Genomic DNA, 21,443 nt, shown 5'->3' with positions numbered 1-21,443 from the left:
AGGTGCCTGGATATCATGCAGAATCATTGGTAAGCCAGACTGAACGTTCTTCTTCCTAAATTAGATCATCATAGGGTACTCCCTATGAAGCACAGGTGTAGGTTGGGGAAGAGATGTCAAGGCAGCGGGAGTAAGTGCCATGAGTAGTGTAAGTACCTACTCATGCAACTCATATGTTTTTAGGACCTTCTCGAGACTGATATCATATAAATAAATTCTCACTTGGTTATAGAACGTTGTTGCATATCTCAATGTTACTGCTTAGTGGTTCAAGTAACACCCAGTTCATGACAGCAGCTTAGGTCACAGGTCACTTGTTCTATGGTCAGGGTGCAATATCCAACCAAGATTTTTCTCAAAAAGAGAATAATTATTTGTGAAAAGGGCATAGCTTTGTTTCAGACCCTTAAGAATTTGAGATGAAATTCTGATGGGATTGCAGATGATGCCATAGAACATACATAACTGCTGCAGACATTTTAACTGATTGAATCCCATAGGTCACCACGCTAACACGGTAGAACAGTTTACATCATATCCCGAAGTATCTCTTAAAACTTCCTTTGCTATTGGCCCCACTCAAAACTGATATCCTTTTGAGTAATTCAAAAATTGGCTACTCAGATATGGTATAGATTGTCTCCCTAATCCAAATGAGAGTCTATTTTTTCTTAGTAGTGAGGGATACAAGACAAAGCAATTTACCTTTCACTTTGAACAGGACATTACAGCATTCTCAGACTACTAAAACTTTAGAATTTTGAACCATGTGCAGGCCCCTTGAAATTTTATCAGGGTATCTAAGGCATTTAAGTTTTCCTGCTTCCTGTTTCCCAGGTCTAATAAGCATGATGTCATCAATGTAGCATACCAGCCAGATGTTCTGTGGGATGAGAGGACCAAGGCATCTTTGGATCAGATTACTAAGGAAATCTATTTGGGATACCCTGCAATTCCACACAGATTTTAAAATCAGCCTTTCCATTTCTGAAAAACAACAACAACAAAAAGGTCATTGAAATTTTAATAAGGACTGAACTGAATCTGTAGACCACTTTGGGGAGTATTGCAATTTTAACCATAGTAAGTCTTCCAACCCTTCCATCCAAACGATGCCTTTCCATTTATTAAAGCCTTCTTTATTTCAGTAATTACTTTTTTTAGTTTTTGGTGTATAAATCTTGCATCTCCTTGCTTAAATGTAGTCTAAAGTGTTTTATGCTTCTCGACGTTATTGAAAATGGAATTTTTCTAAGCTCCTTTTTGTATTGTTTATTGCTAGTATACAGAAATGCAACTTATTGTTTGTGTGGTGTCCTGCAACTTTGCTGACATTACTTATTAGCTCTAGTGTCTAGTTTTTTGTGAGATATTTATTTCTACATATATATAACCATGTTATCCATTAACGGAAATATATTTGCATATTTTCTTTACAGTTTGGTTGCCTTTTCTTTCTCCTACTAATTGCTCTGCAGTAATGCTCACAACCCAGTACAACAGGCAATGTCTAGTACAATATTGAATAGCAGTGGTAAACTGGGCATCCCTGTCTTATAGTTCTCAGTGTACGAGTCTTGCACATATTTTGTTAAAGTTATCCCTAGATATTTCATATTTTGATGTCATTATAGATGATATTTTAAATCCCCATTTCCAATTTTTTGTTACTTATAAAAGTACAACTGATTTGTATATTGGCTTCATATTTTCAGACCTTATTCATTCTAGCAGCTTTCCAAAAGACATCTTTAAAATTTCTAATTCACTATTATGTCATCTGTGAATACAGAAAAAAAAAATCACTTCTTTCTAATCCGCATGGTTGTGATTACTTTTCCTAACCTTAGTACTAAGTTCTAGATCCTCTATTACAGTGTTAAAGTGATGGTAAGAGCAAACATCCTTAACATGTTCCTGGTTTTTGGTGGTAATGCATTCAGTCTTTTACTATTAAACATGGTGCTAGTTGTTTTCATAGGTTTCTTTCAATCCATTGAGAAAGTCTCCTTTAGTTCCTGTGTTACTGGGAGCTTAATTAGATATGGTGGTTCAAGTATTTTTCTGCATCTGTCAAGATGATCATATGAGTTTTCTCCTTTTCTCTATTAATAAGATAAATTGCATTGATTTTTTAAAATTGTGAATCAATCTTGCATTACTGGGATAAACTCCACTTTGTCATAATTTATTATGATTTCTCTAAATTTCTGGGTTTGATTTGCATTATTTTGTTGGAAATTTTTTATCTATGTTCATGGGGATAATTATTTTTTATTCGATTTTCCTATAATGTATTTTCTAGTTTTTGTATCAGAGTAAGACTAGCATTATCATAAAGTGAGCTAGGAGGTGTTTCCTCTTCTAATTTCTGAAAAAGTTAATGTAAGATTGATTTTATTTCCTTGCCAAATATTTAATAGAACTTCCCTTAAAGCAATCTCTCTTGAGTTTTCTTTGGGGAAAAAAATTTTCACTATGAATTCCATTTGTTTTGTTGTTGTTACATTGTAATTCTTTTTAAATTTCAGTGTATATTTTATATTCAGGAGGTACATATGCAAGTTTGTTACCTGGGTATATTGTGTGATGCCAAGGTTTGGGGTATAATTGATCTTGTCACCCCAGTAGTGAGCATAGTACCCAACAGGTAGTTTATCAATCCTTTCACCCCTCTTTTCCCCTCTAGTAGTCCCCACTGTCTATTATTCCCATTTTTATGTCCACGTGTATTCAATGTTTAGCTCCCACATATAAGGGAAAACATGCACTATGAGGTTTTCTGTTTCTATGTTAATGAATATAAATTTTAATAGGTCTAGGACAATTTGGATTTTCCATTTCTTCTACTTCTTAGACAGTTTAGTACTTGTGTTTTGTTCACAGAATGTGTCTGGTTATTTAACTTTTGGCATAAAGATGTTCATAACATTCTTTATTGGACTTTATATTCTGTGGGATCTGTAGTAGTATCTACTCATGCAATTTCATTTCTGTTATTAATAATTTGCATTTTCTTTTTTCTTGGTCAGTCTAACTAAAGGTTTATTGATTTTATTAATCTTTTCAAAATAAAACAGTGTTTGGCTTTATTGATTTTGTCTACCTTTTGTCTCCTTTTATTTTTGCTGTATTATTACTGTATTATTTTTGTCCTTCTACATATTAGTACTTGGGATAAAAATGCTAGATGATTGATTTTAACATTTCTTCTTCTTTAATAGCATTTTAAGCTATAAATTTCCACCTCTGATTCAATGCAGTGATTTAGCTGTATCTCACCAATTTTAACATGTTTTCATTTCATTCAGTTCAAAATATATTCTAATTTTTCTCATGATTTCCATTTTGACCCATGGCTTATTCAGGAATGTACTGCTTAATTTCCAAATATTTTGGAACATTAAAGGTAACTTTCTGTTTTTGGCCACAAATCTGTTCTATTTTGACCAAGTATTATTTTCTGTATAGTTCTGACCCTTTAATATTTATTGACACTTATTTTACTTCCCATGATATTACTATATTACTACACATACTATATTACTACATATACTATATACTACTATATTACTACATATACTATATACCACTATATTACTACATATACTATATTACTGAATGTTCCATTTGTGTCTGAAAAGGATGTGTAGTCTGCCATTGTGGGTAATAATTTTCAAAAAATATCAATTAGGTAAAATTAGTTGGCGCTGTTTTTTAACTTTTCTGTATTCATTGTAATTTATTGGTCTATCTATTACCGAGAAGAAAAACTAAAATCACCAATTATAATTTATATGTATCAATTTTTCTTTTCAGTTCTGTCAGTTTTTGCTTCATGTGTTTTGAAGTTCTGTAACTGATGAAAACACATAAAGAATTATGCATCTCGTTGATGCATAATTATGAAATATTTTACTTCATCTCTCTGTATATTCCTAGTCCTAAAGTCCTAAAGTCTATTTTTCCTGATATTAATATATGCACTTCTGCTTTCTAATATTAGTGTTTGCATCACACATCTCTTTCCATTAATTTACTTTTAAGCTACTTGCGTCTTGCTTTTTCCCCCATTCTGAAAATCTCTGCTTTTTCACTGCATGTTTAAACTAATTTATATGAGATATATCTTATTTTATTTGGGTATGAATCTATCACTTTTCTATGTGCTTTCTATGTATCCCATATGATTTTTGAGCTTTTATTTCACTACTATTTTTCTTCATTCTTTTGGATTAATTGATTAGTTTTATAATTTTTCAGTTTATCTCCTCGATTGCCAAATAGTCAAATCTCCTTTTTTCAGTAGTTACTGTAGATTTTATAATACTGATCTTTAATACATTACAGTCTACCTTCCAATAAGATTACACCACTTCATACATAATATAAGGTCCCTTCCCTCCCTACCTCATTATTTTTTGGCTATTTTGGTTATTTCTAAATACCTTATAAATGCCTTATTGTTTTTATATATTGTCCTTGGGAGTCATTATCTTTTAGAAAAATATTGAAAATAATAAAAAATTTTCATATATTTTACAAAAAAATTTCATTAACTTTTCTTGTTATTGCTGATCTATTAGAACAAAATTTTTCAACTTGCCTCACTGAAAATGATTTGAATTGTTTCCATCCTGAAAAATAATTTGTCATAGAAAATCCTACATTTACACACTTGTTTTCTTTTACTTTCAACAATTTTAAAATGTCATTTCATAGTTTTCCAGCAAACGTTGCTTCTAATGAGAAATGGCAGATCTTTTCTTTGTTTTCCTGCATGTAATAAGTTCTTTATTCTCTAAGTACTTAAAGATTTTCTTGTTTTTTGTGTTTTTTTCTTTGTTTTTTTGTTTTGTTTTGTTTTGTTTTGTTTTGTTTTGTTTTGAGACAGAGTCTTGCTCTGTCACCTAGGCTGGAGTGCAGTGGTGCAATCTTGGTTCCGCAGCCTCCACCTCCTGGGCTCAAGTGATTCTCCTGCCTCAGCCTCCCAAGTAGCTGGGATTACAGGCACCCACCACCATGCCAACTAATGTTTGTATTTTTAGTATAGACAGGGTTTTATCATGTTGGCCAGGCTGGTCTCAAACTCCTGACCCCAAGTGATCTGCCCACCTCGGCCTCCCAAAGTGCTGGGATTACAGGCATCAGCCACCACGACCAGCCTACGACTTTCTTTTATCACTAGTCTCCAGAAATTTAATTATAATGTACTTTAGGATAGTGTTTGTTTTCTTTCTTTCTGGCCCTGCCTTATGTTCACTGAGTTTCTTGGCTATGTGAACGTATAGTTTCACCAAATATAAAACACTTCTGGCTATAATTTCTTTAAATATGGTTTCTGATCCCTTTCTGCAATCCGATTCAATATTTCATACTGCTTTATGTTGTCTCAAAGGCCATTAGGGTTTTATTCACTTTTTTCAACTGTATTTCCTATGCCTCTGCCTGAATTATAATCTCTTCAAATTTACTTGTCTTTTCTTCAGCAGTGTCTACCCTCCTTTTAGGCCCACCAGGAATTATTTTATTTTACTTTTATATTGTATTTTAGCCCTATAAATTTTATTTATTTTTTATAGCTTCCATTTATTTTTGAATAAAGTTTATGTTTTCCTTTAAATCTTTTCACATATTTATAATAGTTGTTTTAAAATTGCTGTTTGCTCAACAGATACTGGCAAGGCTGTGGAGAAATAGGAACACTTTTACAATGTTGGTGGGAGTGAAAATTAGTTCAACCATTGTGGAAAACAATGTGATGATTCCTCAAGGATCTAGAACCAAAAATACCATTTGACCCAGCAATTCCATTACCAGGTATATACCCAAAGGACTATAAATCATTTTACTATGAAGACACATGCACATGTATGTTTATTGCAGCACTACTTACAATAGCAAGGACTTGGAACCAACCCAAATACCCATCAGTGATAGACTGGATAAAGAAAATATGGCACATATAAACCATGGAATACTATGCAGCCATAAAAAAATGAGTTACTGTCCTTTGCAGGGACATGGATGAAGCTGGAAGCCATCATTCTCAGCAAACTAACATAGGAACAGAAAACCAAACACCACATGTTCTCACTCATAAGTGGGAGTTGAACAATGACAACACATGGACACAGGCAGGGGAACACCACACACCAGTGCCTATAGTGGAGTGGGGGGCAAGGGGAAGGAGAGTATTAGGATAAATACCTAATGTATGTGGGGCTTAAAAACTAGATGATGGGTTGATAGGTGCAGCCAACCACCACAGCACATGTATACCTATGCAACAAACCTGCACATTCTGTGCATGTATCCCAGAACTTAGAGTAAAATAAATAAATATATAACTAACTAACTAAATAAATAAAATAAAAACTCCTGCTTGGTATGTCATCATCTCTATTATTTCAGGGTCTGTTTCTAATGACTTGTTTTTCTCTAGTTCCTTGATTTTTCACATATTTAATGGTTTATACTGGATACCAATATCATGATAATTATATAGTTCAGAGTCTAGATTGTATAGACTCTCTTTAAAAAATAGGGAGTTTTATTTTGACAGGAAACTGAATTCTTATCATATCAGCTTGATCCTTCAAGCCACATTTTTAAACAAAACCCTCTGTGTATTCAACAAAGTCTCTCCACTCTCATTTCTCAAAACATAAACTCTTCCTGGCATTATATGCACTCTGAGGATTATTTAGCTTAGAGCTGCCTACTAGTTTTTCATTGTCCAGCATCACAGAGTCTCACTTTATAAACAAAAAACTTAATATTCAGGCAAAGACTGCAGGAAATCACCATACAAAATTCTGGAGCTTTTTCTGTATATATTTTCCTTCTCTCCAGAACACTGCCTCACATGTTTCAGCTCCCTGTGCCTACTGAACTCCAATCTCTGTCTCCTCAACTCAGTGAAACTGTTATACTCTATTTGAGTTTCCCTTTCCCTGCAATGTGGCCAAAAATTTTTCTCCAAGCAGAAAATCAGAGCAATCAAAGATCATATTGTTTGTTTTTCTTCTTTCAATGATCTCAGAGATTACAATTCTAGCTTGTGGTTTGTTCCCTGGAGTCTCTTCTGGTACCAAATATTTTCTGTCTTAATCAGTGTTCAGCCAGGAACACAGATACAATCTAGTTATTTCAGATTGGAATATATTTTACACAGGGAAATAGATAACTACTAAACCACTGGAAATGCTGAAAGAATAAATATCAGGAATGGCCACCCACTCATAGATCTAGGCTTTGCTCTTAGCTCTGAGAAAGCTAGAAAGTAGTAGAAACTGTAGGGAAATACAAACAATAAGGTGATGCACCTCTACCAAAAAGATAGGTGACCTGTAGGAAAAATCCTGTAAGTCACTGCAAAATTTCATGTCTGCTAAAGCCCATGCATCTTCCTGCCATTCCAGAGGAGCAAATATAATATGATATCTTTTTCTCATCTACCTTCTATATATTATAGAAATGCTCCTCACTGAAGATAGAAGAGAGAGCATAGAAAGGGGTGATACTGAGTTTCTAACAGATAATTGAGGAAAAAGAAAAAAATTTGATTCAGAGCCAAAAGTGTCTGTTCAAATCCTGGATCTGCCACAATTATCTGCACGATCAAAGCAAATTACATAACCTCTGCTGTCAAGGATCCCCAAGACCACCCTCAGTTTCAGTAATTTACTATTAATAGAAGGATTTGCAACAAGAATTTGCTAATATAACAGAAAAACTGTTATACTCACAATATGACTGCATTAGTCTGTTCTTACACTGCTATAAAGAACTACCTGAGACTAGGTAATTTATAAAATTAAATAAAAGAGGCTTGACTCACAGTTCCACAGGTTGTACAGAAAGCATAGCTGGGAGGTCTCAGAAAACTTACAATCATGATGGAAGACAAAAGGGAAGACAGAACATCTTACCACATTGGTGCAGGAGAGAAAAAGAGTGAAGAGGGAAGTGCCACACAATTTTGAACCATCAGATCTTCTGATAACTCACTATCATGAGAACAGCAAGGGGGAAATTCGCTTCCATGATCCAATCACCTCCCACAAGGTCCCTCCCCCAACATTGGGTGTTAAAATTCAACATGAACTTTTGGTGGGGACACAGGGCTAAACCACATCATTTTGACCTTGGCCCCTCTCAAATCTCATTTCCTTCTCACATTTTGAAACCAACCCTGCATCCCCAACAATCTCCCAAAGTTTTAACTCATTCTAGTATTAACTCAAAAGTCCAAGTCCAAAGTCTCATCTGAGACAAGGAAATTCCCTTCCACCTATGAGCCTGTCAAATTGTAAACAAGTTAGTTACTTCCAAGATATAGTGAAGGTACAGACATTGGGTAAATGCTGCCATTCCAAATGAAAGAAATTGGCCAAAACAGAGAAGCTACAGGGTCCATGCAAGTCCAAAACCCAGCAGGGCGGTCATTAAATCTTAAACCTCCAAAATAATTGCCTTTGACTCCATGTCTCACATAAAGGGCAAGTTGATGCAAGAAGTGGGCTCCCAAGGCCTTAGGCAGCTGCACCCCTGTGGCTCTGCAGGGTATAGTTCTTGTGGCTGGTTTCATGGCTGGCATGGAGTTCCTGCAGCTTTTCCAGGTTCACAGTGTGAGTTGTCAATGAATTTACCATTCTGGGGTCTGAAGGATGGTGGCCCTCTTCTCACAGCTCCACTAGGCAGTACCCCAGTGGGGAGTTACTCTGTGTGGAGACTCTAACCCCACATATCCCCCCATACTGCCCTAGTGAAGGTTCTCCATGAGGGCTCTGCCCCTGTAGCAGACTTCTGCCTGGACATCCAGGTGTTTCCATACATCCTCTGAAATCTAGGCCTCTACGCAAACCTCAATTCTTGCCTTCTGTGCACCTGCAGACACAACAACACATGGAAGCTGCCAAGGCTTGGGGTTTGCACCCTCTGAAGCCACAGTCCAAGCTATACCTTTGCCCCTTTTAGCCATTGGAACAGCTGAGATGCAGGGTGCCATGTTTCAAGGCTGCACAAAGTAACAGAGTCCTGGGCCTGACCCACAAAACCATTTTTCCCTCCTAGACCTAGCCTGTGATAGTAGGGGCTGCTGCTAAGATCTCTGAAATGCCCTAGAGGCATTTTCCCCATTGCCTTGTCTGTTAACTTTTGGCTCCTCTTTATTTATGCAAATGTCTGCAGCTGACTTGAGTTCCTCCTGAGAAAATGGGTTTTTCTTTTCTACCACATGCTCAGGTTGCAAATTTTTCCAACTTTTATGCTCTGCTTTCCTTTTAAATATGTTTCTATTTCAGATCATCTCTTTGTTTATGCAGATGAGTATAGGCTTTTAGAAGCAGCCATTCTACATCTTGAATTATTTGCTGCTTAGAGATTTCTTCTGCTGGATACTTTAAATGACCTCTCTTAAGTTCAAGGTTCCACAGATCCGTAGAGCAGGGGCACAATGCCACCAGTCTCTTTGTTAAAGCATAGCAAGAATGACCTTTACTCCAGTTCCCAATAATTTCCTCATCCCCATCTGAAACCTGCTCAGCCTAGACTTCACTGTCCATATCACCACCAGCATCAGAATGATCACAACCATTCAACAAGTCTCTAGGAAGTTCCAAACTTTTCCTCATCTTCCTGTCTTCTTCTGAGTCCTCCAAACTATTCCAACCTCTGCCCATTACCCATTTCCAAAGTCACTTCAACATTTTCAGTATCTTTATAGCAATGCCCCACTTCTCTGATACTAATTTTCTGTATTATTCCATTTTCACACTGCTATAAAAAACTGAGGCTGGATAATTTATGAAGAAGAGAGGTTTAATTGACTCACAGTTCTGCAGGCTGTACAGGAAGCATGGCTAGGAGGCCTCAGGACACTTAGAATTATCTGAAAGTGAGAGGGAACCAGGCACATTTTATCATGGTGGAGCAAGAAAGAAAGCAAAGGGGGAAGTGTCACACACTGTTAAATCATCAGATCTCATAACTCACTCACTATCATGAGAACAGCAAGGGAGAAATCCACCCCCATGATTCAGTCACCTCCCATCAGGTCCTTCCCCCAACACTGGAAATTACAATTCAACATGAGGTTTGGGTGGGAACACAGAGTCAAACCAAATCAATGACATATTACAGTGAAAGACTACAAATTAAAATCAGCAAAGGGAAAAATACATAGGGAGGAACCTGAAAGAAACCAGGCACAAGCTTCCCTTTGCCCTCTCCCCAATGGAGTTACAAGAACAGTGCTTAATTCTCTCTGCAGTGATCTGTGACAACATATGCGAAGTGTTATAAGAAGGGAAACTCCCCCAAGCCTTGGCATCTAGGGATTTTATTGGGAGTCAGTTACATAGGGATATAATACAGCCTCCCAGGGGTACAATGGATACAGAGTGTCCCACATTTTCAGGCATGCAAAAAGAGCTATTCACCAGAAATCACACTGTTGGCATTAACTATCTGGTGACCCGAGGCAGTCATTCAAACACTCTCTTATCAGGGAGGATAGTCCCAGGACTGAGAGGTCATCTCCCTAGAGGCCTGAAAAAGCTAGTCTTTGGTAGCCCTTCCATTCTTATAACACTTGAATAGAAGAATTTGAGGAGCCCAGGCCTGCTAGTTAGCCCGGCACACCTCCCTCAACTCAGGCTCCATCATCTATTTACAACAAGCTTAGGTTTGTTGTAAATAATAAATGGAATTGTGTATATGGAAAGTGTCTGTATAACTGATAAGAGTTAATATTTATTCATTTATTTGGTATAGTTCAAAAAAAAGGAAAAAGATCCTGTACACCTTTTCCAAAATCAAAATATCTATATGGTTTTTACATAGCAAATAAATAGATAATTAACTGATCATCATCACATAATATTGTCTGTTCGAGGTGGTTATCCAGATGTGTCACCCACTAGAAACTCTTCTAAAGGTATGCCATTTGTTCTCTTTAAGCAGAATCTTATCAGTGAGGGTAGATTCATATTTGTGTGTGGTTTGTGCCCTGCACAAGGGTACCTCACTGAGGGGGAAAGTCAGGAACTCAAAGGCACTGCAACTTTTGCTTGCCACCCTGCGTGACACCAGCTCTGTCTAACTAGGAACATTTTCTTCTTATTATTATTATTTCATACATAGGCCTGTAAGAGCTGGTGGTAGTCCCATCACTATTGTTATCTCCATGTTATAGTGACAAAACTAGTAATTTAGTTAATAGTGGCTTAAAACATTATGTGTCAAGATTACAGTCATGGATTCATTTGAGGAGCTATGGTCATTCTAAATGTTTACCATACTAACCCTAATTGCCATGTTACTGAACACAAGATGAAACTCACCTAATAAAATAATGTGTTTTATGATATACTGAAACACTGGTTTGGAATAAGAATCAGCTGTTGATATTCTTTAAAAAAACACACACACACACAAAAATATTCTGCACACATAAGACCATTTCCAAAAGGTACAAAGCAGAGGTGTTGCTCACATCCTCTGCTGTTTATTTTAGCATTAAAGCCATTAGCTCTGGTTATTAGATCCTCACAGGAGATGAGAAGGATTACTGTTAATCAGAGGGAGTATAAATTACCATGTATGCTGATGACATTTTAATGTTCATGACAAATCCAGACAAATCTTGGTAGGCATTGTTGGATTTACTGGATTAATTTATGTAACTGTCAGAATATAAAATTAACTGTGAAAATCTAGTCTGACGTCAATGAATGACTTTCATCTAAAGCAACTGATCACTTACCTGCCTTTCCCTTAGAAACTACTTGGGGATATACTACCTTAATGTTAAGGACTCTGTAATCTTCGCAAAATAATAAACATAGAAAATAAAACCAGGCAAAGGTTTACTAACATCAATTCTTTGGCAGATCATATTTGCCAGCGTTTCATGTTTGTTATCTGTATATTCTCCTTTCTTTTCTTTCTCATACAAGAGATGTTAGTCTAGGCTTTTCTTACCTGAACACTATCTATCTTCTGAAAATATTTGTCTTCATAGGGCAGGTCATGAGCAATGGAGTGGCAATTTTTATAAGCTTCCCCATATCAAGGATAAGGCTAGACTGCATAAAAGCGAAAGACTGATGAAAATAAGCAAGGAGTCATATTTCAGTCACCAGAGGACTTTACTCTCTGCTTCCTTGACTTTTAAGCTAACTGACCTGAGAACTAAAAATATCAATCTGTTCCAGTTTTCCAGCTCTCTGCAACTCTCCCCAACCCAGCCCCACTCTCCAGGAATATTCAGCCCGGCAGAGTCAATTCCGCAACATAGAAAAGCAACTGTCAGCAAGCATTCAACCATCTTATTTTAAAATCATTTTTAAACAGTATGACTTTAATCAACTCTAAATCTCATTATCCATTCTTCATTTGATGCAGAATCAGCCTCTGACTTGGTGCAGTATTTCCCCAGACTCCACTGCAGCTAGGAACATCTAAGTGGTTGACAAGGTATGAAATGAGAATTCTGGAAAGAGATGATTTCTTCATGCAGACACTGATCTTTGCTTCTCCCTTCCTCCTTTCCTGCCTGGAACCCAGACAGGATCCTAGAGGTGCGGCAACCAACTTCCAACAAAGTTTCTGTAACTATACTAAGCATGACAAAGTATGTTCAAACACAGTATTAGTGTTTTCTATTATTTGCAGTCAAAACCCTTCTTAACTGATGGAAGCAGAATCTGTTCATAAATCTTGCACCAAAAACATATTCCACTCAGAGTCTTTAATATGGCAGTGAGACAGTCCTTTTCCATGACAGCACTATGTCTCCATAATTGTCAGACAAATTAAAATGTGGTTAATTGTTACATAATGTTCCCAGTATAATGCCATTTGATGTTTATGGTTAAAAACAAAGCCATCAAGATGATTGAGTGTGGGCACAAAAAAAACACCCCTAGAAGAGATAAAATCATTCTCATTAAGCCAGCCCCCATCAGAGAAAGGATGTTGCTGGTTCAATCGTAGTTTATGGTTAACATTGCAATGGCAGGGCAAGAGGAGAAGGATGGCAGATTAATAACCGGACTAATTGGTTTTAAATCCACTTCAATAAATCTCCAGATACCGTTTTTATTGATACCCAGTGCAAGCTCCGTGCTGTCACGAAGCAGGCACTGCTGTGGTGTACCAGTGTAGAATCACAGAGCACACAAGAAATTTTGACAAGCAGCAGAAAACATTCTGTGGTAGAAAAGAAAATATTTGTCTAGCTTCTCACACAGTGGAGCAACATTTCCATACCTTATTTACTTCTTCTCAAGAGGGTAGACAATTTTTACACTGAGTGAGAAAAGGAAATACTAAAAATGGGAATTATGACACTCATCTGCTTCTCACAAATCAATATTTGTTCAAAACCTCCCCACAATCGCACTGCATGTGAATTAGGCAATGCCAAAATTGCTGCAATCTGGCAAAATGTTAGTGTGTGGCGATTGTGATCCAAGCTCCGATGTTTGTGTTGGTCCCCTCCACAAGGGAACAGCCATTGCACACAGGCCAAGGTGGAGCTGGTGTCTGCAAACTCTATCGGCATAAATGGTTGTGTCGTGAACACTTGCTGCGCACCCATCTGTCTTATGCAAGACAAAATGTTTCAATTACGACGACATTATAAAAGGAAGCGTTGATATACTGAAAGAGACGGCTTACCGAGGGTATCCATCCGCACCAAAATAAACATCATATTGTTAATTGTGGCTGACATGCAATTTGCAAAAACGCTTTAAGTTATTTGTATTACTAACAGCCATCTGAGGTCTTATTTTATCTCCTTAAATCTGCTGCAGTTTTCTGAATGAATTTTTATGGTTACATTTAAGGAAACAATTAGAAGTGCAAACAAAGAATTCCCGGTAGTCCCACTTATCTTGTTTGATCTGAACACTCATAAACAAGCCCTTTGAAAAGCTCAGGCGCTTTTCCCCATCTCCTCCTCACCATGATGATAAACCAGTCTAGTAAAGAAAACGTGCAACTGACATCTGAATTATCCCCTTGGAGAGACATCCTGTAACATTAAAAATTAATCTTTTCACCTTTTGATGTTCCCCCAAACCTTCTTTCTGTAAGAAACATCTGTTTAGTCAGTAAGGTTTCCCTTTTAAACTAGAAATCACAATTTTCCTTTTTTTTTTTTTTTTTTTTTTTTCCAGGAAGACACTATGATCCTTTTTCTCTACAAATCAAACTGTGTTTTTGTATTCCATTCTTCATAGCTTGGGTCCTCCTTACACCATTATTATAGATACTTGCATACATTATATGTACACATGACATTTATGTATTTTTTAAAAACTATTGTTGGTGTTGTCAGAAAACTGGGCCCTGTTTACAAATATGCTCTATAAAAATGGAAAAATAAGAGCTGAATATATAAGCGCTAGTCCCAACACTGACAGAGAATCAGTTGCCTACTCTGCCCTCAAGGGAGAAGAGACAGGTCTATAAATAACAATAATATAAACAGAAATTGATGTGTCATGAAAGAACTAAAAATGAAGCAATAAAGGAGTGCAGAGGGAGACTCCCCCTGGCTGGGGGATCAGAAAAGGCTTTCTAGGGAAGGTCTACTTGACAGATCCACCCACAGAGCTTTAAACAACCTGAGAGACAGAGCGTGGCAGAGAGCGCAGAGGGAATGACAAGAAAAAGGTGGAGAAACAAGGGGAGTAAACAAAGCACACTAAAGACCACAGCTTGTCCTGAAGACTGGGGGCATGACGTGGTATAGTAAAAGGTAAGTTCCAACTAAATTGATGAATCACATGAAAGCCCCTTCCCTGGAACTGGGAATTCTATGTACCTGAGGCAAAATGAAAATCCAACTATCAAAGGGGTTAAATTGAAATAAGGCTGGTCTCAGAGGTACTTGAAAGCCAGTCTAAGAAATTGAAGCCTTATTTGGTAGACTATCATGACAAAATTTATGACACCATAATAGTACCCAAAAAAAGGCTATCTGGAAGCGGTTTCTAATGTCAAGGCGCAGTGAGTGATTCTGACAGGTTGTCAGACGTCTCCCATGCACAGTGCTATGCACAGACTGCTCATCTATCTGAGGTTGTCTTCTCAACCAATCCTGCCAGAGCCCTAATATCTATCCTCCTCCAGAAAAGAAATATGCAAATGTATTAAGCAACATAACTCCAAGTCAAGGGGCTCACTGGGACTACCTCCAATTCACAGCAATTTAGAGATTAGAATTAAGACTTTTCCATACTCTGTGAATCATCAGAGTTCCTGACTTCTTTAAACATCTGTACCCACATATAACAACTTTCCCAAATCTCCTCATGGTTTTCCAGCCAATAGCAAAGATAATGAATAAGAGATTTTCACACAAAAAAGGAAACTCACATATATCATTATAATTAGAATACAGAGTTTTAAAGAATATACATATGTATATGCATATATGTATGTGTGTGTGTGTATATATATATTCATTAAACACAATGCCAATTCAATTTCCTTGAGCACTTGTCAAGACCTATTTTCTGTGAGATTTCTTGCTAACAGGCCCTCAGTCACATTAAGTGTTCACGAAGTGCATAGAAGTTGTATTTTATCGCACAGTCCTAATTGAGCTGTCGAGGTTAAAGAAGCCGAGTGTTACAGAAATGTTTATTATACAAGCACACTTAATCTGAAGCTAGAAAGGAACATTTCTGTAGCTTCGGGTGTAATTTATCCCTGCAAAAGGCAAGAAAAAGGGCTTTTTTATCACCCTCTCATTTCAGTGAATTATGTTTATAGAGTCCTTCTACTGCTATGAATCTGGCTTCACTCCAACGTGAAGAGGAGTTAAGTCCCAAATCCCCCTCAGTTGAATCTCATTATGTTCCTTGTCCCTTGTTTCCCATCAAGACACATGTCTTTACCACACATGAAGTGAGTCACAGTCACTTACACCTGCTCTAACTTACAGCAGCCACTTATTTACAGCAAGGAAAATAGAATGTAAATCCTGGTATCCAGAGACATTTATTATTTCAAATATTTTTGTTTCAGTCAAGTTGCCATTGGGAACTGGGGTGGGGGCACATTCTTTTTATTTTCTCTCTTTTTTTTTTTTCTTTTTTGGTTCTCTATTTTTTTCAATTGGTAGGACAAGTAAAGGAGAATCTCCATTTTGCTAAATTGATAGTTTTCTCATCTTTGAGTCCTTTGAATCTTACCATCAGGGTGGCAACAGCAGCCAATAAGATTATCCAGATTAAGCATAGAAAGTAGCATTTAAAATTGTTTATTTTATTTTTTTGTTGTTCTTTTTTATTTTTTTAATTTTCTTTAAAAATTTTTTTTTATTTTGTTCTACACTGAAACATCAAAAAGTAAGCTCATCAAAATGGACAGTATTGCTTAAACCAAAATATTCATCTGCCTCTTCTTAACAAAGAAGATACTCTGTATGTATAAAGTGCTGTTTTTAAATTCTAAATTTATTTTAAAATTTAATAAACAAAAGGTTACAAAATTTAATTTGAAATACTTAGACTTCATATATCTATTTTACCATCTAGAAAATAAATTTCCAATGAACATTTAAATCCAATGAACAAAAATAATAAAACATGGTGAATAAATCATTCTTCCCAAAATAAAAAATAAAGTTCTCAAATAGGTATGTGAGAGTGCTGAGTAATTCATTCATTCATACAACAAGCATTTATTGAGAGCCAACAATGCTCCAAGCTTTCTTCATTGAACTTATATTCCAACCAGTTGAAAATCATTTCATAAAACAAGAAATAAGAAATAAGGAAGAATTATACAACCACTTGAACATGATTAATTTTTTAAAATTTGTGTAAATTTTAATAGGATATAATCAACATTCCAAATGAAATTTGTCCATGGCACCAAAGTAATAACTGTTCAACCAGTAGCATCATAGACTTTTCTCAGAGTCATCTCTCCCTGACAATCCTGGAAGAGAGATCATTTTTTCAGTAGAGACCTAGAATAATAGATCAAGACTCTGTGGAATACAGTAACATTAGAACATGAGCAAAAGTTCATTTCATTTAACAAAAAAAAAAAATTGTTGAGGTATAATAAAAGAAATTGATATTCAAAAGTTGATGAAAAGTCAGAATGCAAAGCCATAGGTAACTCTTTCCAAAGCTCTCCCCATAGCATCTCGCTGTGGCAGAAAGTAGTAGACTAAGAAAATTGTCATGGAAGTTCAAATACAGCTACCGATACACCAGTTTCTCAAAACACATCAAAATTAATTAACCATTAATGAAAGTGATCCAACAACAAATAATTGATTTTTCCTATCATGTTCAAATTCAATAAGCAATAATAAAAAAAAACTATGAAAGTGAGAATAACTAAGAAGGGTGCGGTGGCTCACACCTGTAATTTCAGCACTTTGAGAGGCTGAGGTGGGTGGATCACCTGAGGTCGGGAGTTCGAGACCAGCCTGACCAACATGGAGAAACCCTGTCTCTACTAAAAATACAAAATTAGCTGGGCGTAGTGGCACATGCCTTTAATCCCAGCTACTTAGGAGACTGAGGCAGAAGAATTGCTTGAACCAGGTAGCAGAGGTTGTGGTGAGCTGCAATCATGCCATTGCATTCCAGCCTGGCCAACAAGAGCAAAACTCGGTCTCAAAAAACAAAACACCATTAGAAAATGAGAATAACTAAAAACTTCAAAATGACACAAAATGGTTTATTGTACACTAGTTTTAGATGCTATGTAGCCAGGGCCAACGGGTGTGGAGAGGATTATTGTTGGAGAATAGATTCCTGGGAAGATTTATTTTCCTTGTGGTTGAAGGAACATTTTCAGTAGCAATTAGGCTAAATGCTTCTTTGTTCCCATCCAATTGGAGAAAGAGTTACTTGTTCTTCCCAAAAGCCCCAAGCCACTTTACCCACCTTATTTGTCCAAATTATCATGGGCTTATCAATCTTGGAACCGATCTCTGACAAAGGGCATGAAATCACCACAATCGGACAAATCATCTGAGGTAGATACTGGGGAATTAGGCACAGTGTCCACCACATCATCTTCCAAAGTCCAATTCAGTTAACACTTTTTGCAAAGCTTTCTTCCTCCTTTATCCTTCCTGTCTCCATACCTAGGCTGGAAGTAAGCTTTCACTACTCAGACCTCTGATAATGTTTACTCTGTACTTCTTTTATGATACTTATCAATTCCACACTTCACTATGAATATTGAATAATACTATGAACTATGTTGCATTATAATCGAAATGTGTCCCAGCATCCTTGGGAAGCCTTGACTTGTATTCCACATTCACCTGAGGCTGGACTCAGTGAATCTAGACTTCTATCTACCCTTCCAGCTCTCCCACAAACACCCAACTCCAAAAGCACTGGTAATGAGTGTCAGTTTCATTTAAAGATTCACAAACAGAAGGCCGGGCACGGTGGCTCACGCCTGTAATTCCAGCACTTTGGGAGGCCGAAGCAGGCAGATCATGAGGTCAGGAGATCGAGACCATCCTGGCTAACACGGTGAAACCCCATCTCTACTAAAAATACAAAAAATTAGCCGGGCGTGGAAGCGGGTGCCTGTAGTCCCAGCTACTGGGGAGGCTGAGGCAGGAGAATGGCTTGAACCTGGGAGGCGGAGCTTGCAGTGAGCCGAGATTGCACCATTGCACTCGTGCCTGGGAGATAGAGCGAGACTCGGTCTCAAAAAAAAAAAAAAGAAAGAAAAAAAAACAGATTCACAGACAGAAAAAGACGAGTTCACCTCATGCGTTTGACACCACAGAGCAGGCCCTGCCATATTTCTCCAAAGGCCTGCTGCCTCTGGCCTCCATGGCTCTCTGCCAGCCAGCTAGTTAGCACTGTCTCCACAATCGCACGCTCCTGATGCTATGTGACTGATATTCTATCCATTCTTCTCAAGCAGGAGACAGACTCAGCAAGGAGTCTGCTTGAATAAGATTACCCTCAGCACCACCGTTGGTTGCTTTCCCCCTATATGTTATCCACCGGAGAAATTACATGGACTATTTCTTCACTTTGAATATCATAACTATATCACTTTCTTGCTTATCTCTGCCTGGCCCTCCTGTTTCAGTCCTAAATAAAAATAAATATAATGAAAAGAGTAATTGTAATACTGGCTCCAACATCCTTTGTCTATAACTTAACAAAATACTCCATTAGATTTCTGTATTCCTGGCAGAAGTCTTCTATTCATGTCCACCACTTGAACTCTAGCCATACTGGTGGGTGGAGGGCAGAAGTAATATATTTTTTATACAGTTGTACATATCTTCTCTTCCTACAACGGTATAAGATCCTTGAGGGCAGACTCAATTTCTCATAGACCTGCATATCATATCCCATTCTCTCAATTAATGCTGAATAAAAGAGAAGGAAATTATAGACATGTAGCAGATACTAAAGGAATCTTAAGGTTAATTGTATTTTCTCCTCATTTGCTCTGCAATACTCAAATCTTGTATTTGCCAGGTAAAACCCCTATCTACGTCCAGAATCAAATGAGCTCAAATATGAGTGCTTTTTATTAACTTGAAAAGCCAGAAGCCCCTTATATAATATTCCTACCTTATATGTTCTTTGCCAACATCATTCCAGTTGTAGGGACTAGACGTAATGTAAAAACTTAGAAAGGTTCTCTGAGAAGATATTGATAAGAGTACTGTTTACCTCATCTCAGAAAAGCTTTACTTCTAAAGGCCAAAATGTCACCATAAAAAATTTTCAATAAAGTGTCAGTGACAAAACCTCATTCCTAAAAGTCATTGTGTATGGTTTCTTACTTGCCTCTGCATGGCCCTCCAGCTTCAATCATAAATGACAATTAAAATAACAATGACAATAATAATATCTACCATTTATTGAATACATGCATCAATCACTGTCCTAAGTATTTTGCATGTATTACCAAATTTAATCACAATGCTACCAAATTTAAGTTCGTATGAGATAGGGATGGTTATGCCCATTACCATGTGTGAAAATTAAAACAAGAGAAAATTAGAACAAGAGAAAATACTCATCCAAGACACTAAATAGAGCAGGACTGAAAACGAGCTCTGAAGAGCTTGGTTCTTGCTGTTCTACCTGCAAACTTCATTCTGCACAGACTTGTAACCAGTAAGGTCTAGTCGAGAATCTTCAGCTCCACCAAGTGAATGTCTGGATGAAGGCTGCTGCCCCATTCCTGGTGAGAAGTCAGCCTAGAAGGAATCTAACCCCCCTGCCCCCAGCTGCAGTACTCTATTCCAAGCTCATTCTGTGTGGAGTTTAAACAGCTCTGCCTGACTTGACGTCTGCCTTGGCTTCCAGCCAGTTCTCCTCTGGGATCAATAATGGAATGAGTAACTCAGCAACTATAACCCTCTTGCCCCTACCAGGCCTGTCTTCCCAGCTCCCCAAGACTAGGCTCTGTTTCCCATATCACCTCAGTCACAGGCTGGCCTCTGGGATTAACTGAATTGCTGTGGAGATTCCAACCACAGGGGTCTGAAAACCCCGGTGGTTGGAAAATTCATGTATGAGGCGGGGGTGGGAGGGGCCAGGATTCTAAAACAATAAGTGCAAGAAACAGAGGGAAAGGCCTCCATGAGCTGAGAAAGATGTTCTACCTCTTCATGGTCTGTCTGAAAACTTCAGCCTTAAAGGAAATCAGGATGAGGGAACTAAAATTGTGAGGAAACCCATTAAAATAAAACAACCTTACATTCACTAAAAACAAAAAACCCAGTACACAAATAAGATGGCAATTGTATTTTACACATCTAAAATAAACAGTAACAGGCAGTATACAATTACTATCCATTTACAATACCTTATTCAAGAGCAGTGATTTTTAAGTTTTCCTTCCTCTGCAATTTTTATGTCATGTGTATGATTCATTTTGGATGAACTATTTTACTAGAAGAAAAGACACACATTATGCATGTTATACAAAAACAAATTAGCTCAGTCAAGATTTGGCTCATCTCTTTAAAAAAGTAATAATCATGGAGACAGCAAACATAATAATAAAAGGTATTGTTTATGAAGTGCTCAGTACACATTGTCATTATTATTATTGTTGCTGTTGCCATTGTTATCACTTTATAGATGAAGAAAATAAGGTTCAGAGACGTTAAGTAACATCACAACAAAGAGTATGTGGCATATGAGAAGTAAAAGAAGGTTTTTGGTTAGCGGAAATGCCTGGATATCTGAAAACTCCACCATATTAAGAAGTTTATAATGTTATGACCAAAATTATCCAGAAACCCAGAGCCCTTAAGGACTTGTGACTTTTAAAAAGGATGAAATGACAATTAAGGGCAAAGGGCTGGTAAAACCAAGATGTATAACTAAAATTTGGGGTCGTACCTCAGGCTACTGAAAAGTACAGAAGGAACCCAGATTTTTCAGAGATGTTTC

At 37.1% G+C, this 21,443-nt stretch overlaps 1 long non-coding RNA gene across 1 annotated transcript in view; it reads right to left on the bottom strand.

Moving 5' to 3' along the window:
• Positions 1–21,443, bottom strand: part of LOC140712101 (uncharacterized) — an 89,224-nt gene that overhangs the window by 45,158 nt on the left and 22,623 nt on the right. The window contains exon 2 of the long non-coding RNA XR_012093551.1: positions 9,839–9,895. This is a non-coding gene — a long non-coding RNA (uncharacterized lncRNA). The remainder of the gene's footprint in view (positions 1–9,838; positions 9,896–21,443) is intronic.

Source organism: Chlorocebus sabaeus, chromosome 7 (assembly GCF_047675955.1).
Source record: "Chlorocebus sabaeus isolate Y175 chromosome 7, mChlSab1.0.hap1, whole genome shotgun sequence".
Classification (NCBI taxonomy): domain Eukaryota; kingdom Metazoa; phylum Chordata; class Mammalia; order Primates; family Cercopithecidae; genus Chlorocebus; species Chlorocebus sabaeus.
The sequence above is the reverse complement of the archived record's forward strand: the minus strand, read 5'-3'. Positions and strand labels throughout refer to the sequence as shown.